Consider the following 5,195-nt stretch of genomic DNA (forward strand, 5'->3'; position numbering starts at 1 on the left):
ACCTCAGCCTCCCAAAGGCGCGGGATTACAGGCTGAGCCACCGAGCCCGGCTTCATTTAAAATTTTTTTTATACTGTTAGATTATTTTGATGATACATTTTAATTTTATTTATTTATTTTTGAGTAGGAGTCTCACTCTGTCACCCAGGCTGGAGTACAGTTGCACACCCACAGCTACTGCGGCCTAGACCTGCTGAGCTCAGGTGATCCTTCCACCTCAGCCTTCCAAGTAGCTGGAACTATGGGCGTGCACCACCACGCCCAGCTAATTTTTCTTGACTTATTGTAGAGACAGGTCTCGCCAAGTTGCCCAGGCTGGTCTTAAACTCCTGACTTCAAGTGAAAGCTTTAAAGTGTAATCCTATTGCTAGGATTATAGGCGTGAGCCACCATGCCCAGTCCCTAAGTTTTTTTTAAATCTCTGCTTTGATTTAAAATAAAAAGAATTTTAGGAGACAAAAAAAGAAGAGAGAATCTTTTGCAAAAGAGAAATGAAATTATTTCCATGTATAGAAAAGGGCCTGGGATAACATATATTAAACTGTATCTTGGAGACCGGGTCTTCAAACTTGTCATTTTATACGTTAGTCTGCTACAGAGATGTGCTATTATGTTTTAGCAGGAATGCTTTTAATTGTCCTACAGAGGAAGCTCCTGTGCCATGCTAAAATGATGTGATGTTGTAGACGCTTGAATTGTTAGTAAATACTCCTAACTCAAAAGAAAACAAAGAAACTATAAAGTATTTGAAAGTAATATACATAATGCATTTCTAGAGTTGATATAATGGCCGGGCACAGTGGCTCAAGCCTGTGATCCCAGCATTTTGGGAGGCCAAGGCAAGAGCCCAGGGATTCGAGACCAGCCTGTGCAACTTGGTGAGACCTCATCTCTACAGAAAAAGAATTTTATCATTTATGTTCATTAGAAATTTTTTTTTTGAGTCGGCATCTCATTCTGTCACTCAGGCTACCTCAGCCTTCCAAGTAGCTGGAACCAAAGGCCTGCGCCACCATGCCCGGCTAGTTTTTTTATTTATTGTGGAGACGAGGTCTTGCCAGTTGACTAGGCTGGTCTCAAACTCCTGAGCTCAGGCAATCCTCTCGCCTCCACCTCCCAGAGTGCTGGGATTACAGGCATGAGCCACCGCGCCCAGCTGTCAGAAGTTTTTTTACACAAGGAAAAAAGTTTCTTCGTAACTCTGTTACCCAGTGTACTATTTTTTTCACTTGTTTTCGGCTTCATATTGCTTGTTGTTTCATGGTTTTTGTCTTTTTTTTTTCTTTTTGCTTGTAGTTTCATGGTTTTTGTCTTTGTTTTTTTCCTTTTTTTTTGAATTGGAGTCTCACTCTGTTGCCCAGGTTGGAGTGCAGTGGTATGCTCACAGTCACTGCAGTCTCGACCTGCTGGTTTCAGACGATCCTTCCACCTCAGCCTTCCAGGCAGCTGGAACTACAGGTGTGTGCCACCATGCCCAGCTAATTTTTTAATTTATTGTAGAGACGAGGTCTCGCCAAGTTGCCCAGGCTTGTCTCGAACCCGTTGGCTCAGGCAGTCCTCTCACCTCAGCCTCCCAAAGTGCTGGGATTATAGGCATGAGCCACCTCGTCTGGCAAGTGCACATGTTAAAAGTAAACAGCCTAGCGAATTTTTGCAAAGTGATCACAACTGTGTTACCAGCACCAATATCAAGGGGAAAAAATTGTTATAACCCTAGAAACCTTTGTATTCTACTCCTTACCTAGTCTTTTCCTAAGAGTAACCATTTTCATGACTTGTAACATCATAGTTTAGTTTTGCCCATGCTTGAACTTTTATGGCTAGAATCATACATTTATTCCTGTGTGACTGGCTTTTCAAAACGTTTTTTCGACATCGTTTGTGAGATTAATTGACATTGTTTTGTGCAGTTGTAACTGTATTGTATTCCATCGTGTGAATATACTTTTTTTCCTTGTTTTTAATCTTTTTGTAGACACAGGGTCTTACTCTCTTTTTTTTTTGAGTTGGAGTCTCACTGTGTCGCCCAGACTGGAGTACAGTGGCCGCTCCCGGCCACCTCAGCCTTCTGAGTAGCCGGAATTACAGGCATGAGCTACCATGCCTGGCTGAATTTTTGATTTATTGTAGAGATGAGGTCTCGCTGCCCAGGCGGGTCTCGGACCCGCGGGCTCAGGCAATCCACTCACCTCAGCCTCCCAAAGGCGCGGGATTACAGGCTGAGCCACCGAGCCCGGCTAGGGTCTTACTCTCTTGCTTAGGGTAGTGTGCAGGTGGCACCATCCTAGCTCACTGTAACCTTGAAATCCTGGACTAAAAGGATTCTTCCACCTCAGGTTTCTGAGTACCTAGGACTACAGTTGCTCACTAGCATGTCTGAATAATTTTTTTTTTTTTTGTAGAGATGAGGTCTCCCTGTGTTGCCCAAGTTGGTCTTGAACTTCTAGCCTCAGTCAGTTGTCCTGACTCAGCCTCCCCAAGTGCAGGAGTTACAGGTGTGAGCTGTTACACTTAGCTGAATATTTATGGGTTTTTTTTTTTGAGTTGGAGTCTCACTCTGTCGCCCAGACTGGAGTGCAGTAGCACGCTCCCAGCCACTGCAGTCTCGACCTGCTGGGCTCTGGCTATCCTTCTACCTCAGCCTTCCAAGTAACTGGAACTACAGGTGTGCACTACCACACCCAGCTGATTTTTTTTATTTTTATTGTAGAGATGAGGTCTCACCAAGTTGCCCAGGCAGGTCTCAAACCCACAAGCTCAGGCAATCTACTCACCTCATCTCTCAAAGCGCGGGATTACAGGCTGAGCCACCGAGCCCGCCTAGTTCACCTTTTAAAGTATACAAATCAATGGTTTTGACTTTTAGTATATTTACAAGTATGCAGCCTCTGCTGCAGTCAATTTTAGGACAGTATCGACTGTTTACCTCTTTTGGTTTCCTTATTGGTTTAGCTCATTCATATCCTTTTCTCTCTCTTTTGTATGTGTGTGTATTTTTCCTCCAAACACTTGAGAAGTAGGTACAGAACCTTTACATCTCAGTATATTATGTATTTCTGAAAAATAAGAACATTATTTTGCATAATCATAGTACAGTTATCAAACCAGAGCTCCCAGTCCCCTACAATCACTTACTTTCTGTGGATTTATGTGTTCTGGAAATTTCACACAGATGGAATCATACAATATACATGGCCATTTGTGTCTGGATTCTTTTACTTAGCATACGTTTCTCAAGGCTCATCCATGTGGAAGTATATATAAGTACTTTGTATCTTTTTTTTTCCCTTTTTTTTTTTTTTTGAGTTGGAGTCTCACTTTGTCACCCAGGCTGAAGGGCAGTGGCATGCCCACAGCCACCGCAGCCTCAACCTGCTGGGCTCCGGCGATCCTTCTGCCTCAGCCTTCTAAGTAGCTGGAACTACAGGTGCGCGCTACCACGCCCAGCTAATTTGTTGATTTATTGTAGAGACGAGGTCTCGCCAAGTTGCCCAGGCTGGTCTCGAACCTGTAGGCTCAGGCAGTCCTCTCACGTCAGTCTCCCAAAGTGCTCAGATTATAGGCTTGAGCCACCATGCCTGGCCTGCACTTCATATCTTTTATTGCTGAGTATTATTTTATCATATGGATGTGCTACATTTTGGTAATCCAGATGGACATTTGGATTGTTTCCTCCTCGGGGAAGTATCAGTAATGCTTTTATGAATATGTATATGTAGAATTTTGAATGGACGTGTTTTCAGTTTTCTTGGATGTTTGTTGCCTCTCATGGTAACTCTTTAACTCTTTGAGAAACTGCCAAACTGTTTTCCAACACTATTTTATTTTCCCACCAACACTGTGTGAGCATCCTTATTTCTCTACATTCTCAACACTTTCTGCTGTCTCTCTGATAACAGCCATCCTAGTGGGTGTTAAGTGGCATCTCACTGGGGTTTGGATTTGCATTTCCTAGTGAATCAGTGTTGTCGTGCATCTTTCTTTTTTTTTTTTGAGTTGGAGTCTCATTCTGTCGCCCAGACTGGAGTGCAGTGGCTGCTCCCAGCCACCGCAGCCTCGACCTGCTGGGCTCCAGCGATCCTTCTGCCTCAACCTTCCGAGTAGCTGGAACTACAGGCACGCGCTACCACACCGGCTAATTTTTTGATTTATTGTAGAGATGAGGTCTTGCCAAGTTGCCCAGGCGGGTCTCGAACCCGAGGCTCAGGCAATCCACTCACCTCAGCCTTCCAAAGGCTCGGGATTATAGGCTGAGCCACCGAGCCCGGCTAGTTGTGCATCTTTCATAAACTTTATAAATCATCTTTGGAAAATGTCTATTCAGATCTCTTAAATTTTTTTTTGAGTCTGGATCTCGCTCTGTTACCCAGGTTGGAGTGCAGTGGCACAATCATGGCACACCACAGCATCCACCTCCTGGGCACACATGATCCTCCCTCCTCAGCCTCTCAAGTAACTGGGACAACAGGCACACGCCATATGCCCAGCCATTTTTTTATGTTTTGTAGAGATAAGGTCTTGCTGTGTTGCCTAGGCTGGTCTTGAACTTGAGCAATCCTCCCGCCTCAACCGCCCAAAGTTCTGGGATTACAGGCGTGAGCCACCACACCCGACCTACAAAATCATTTTTTCTATTGCACTGCCACAGGACAGTTTGAAAATGCTTATTTTCTCAAAGCCTTAGATAGTTATGGATCTTAGTGTTTTCTACTTTGGTAGTTCTGGCAGCAGTTTAAAAGTATGAATGCAGCCAGGCCCAGTGGCTTATGCCTATAATCCCAGCACTTTGGGAGGCAGAGGCTAGAGGATTGCCTGAACTCTGGGATTCGAAACCAGCCTGAGCAGCATGGCAAGACCTCATCTCTACAATAAATCAAAAAATTAGCTGGGTGTGGTGACGCATGCCTGTAGTTTCAACTACTTGGAAGGCTGAGGTGAAAGGATCGCTTGAGCCTAGCATGTCAAGGCTGCGGTGGCCATGAGCAGCGTGCCATTGCACTCCAGCTTGGGCAGCAGAGTTAAACTCCAACTCGGGGGAAAAAAACATGAATGCACTTACATATTAAGAGTATACTTAGCCGGGCTCGGTGGCTCAGCCTGTAATCCCGCGCTTTGGGAGACTGAGGTGAGTGGCTTGCCTGAGCCCGCAGTTTCGAGACCCGCCTGGGCAACTTGGCGAGACCTCGTCTCTACAA

At 44.9% G+C, this 5,195-nt stretch overlaps 1 protein-coding gene across 1 annotated transcript in view; it reads left to right on the plus strand.

The window, feature by feature from the left end:
* Positions 1–5,195, plus strand: part of LOC103270354 (survival motor neuron protein) — a 21,292-nt gene that overhangs the window by 12,971 nt on the left and 3,126 nt on the right. The gene's annotated exons all lie outside the window — the stretch shown is intronic.

The sequence above is a fragment of the Carlito syrichta genome, unplaced genomic scaffold, assembly GCF_000164805.1.
Source record: "Carlito syrichta isolate Samal-C Ts95f unplaced genomic scaffold, Tarsius_syrichta-2.0.1 Scaffold309812, whole genome shotgun sequence".
Taxonomy (NCBI): Eukaryota; Metazoa; Chordata; class Mammalia; order Primates; family Tarsiidae; genus Carlito; species Carlito syrichta.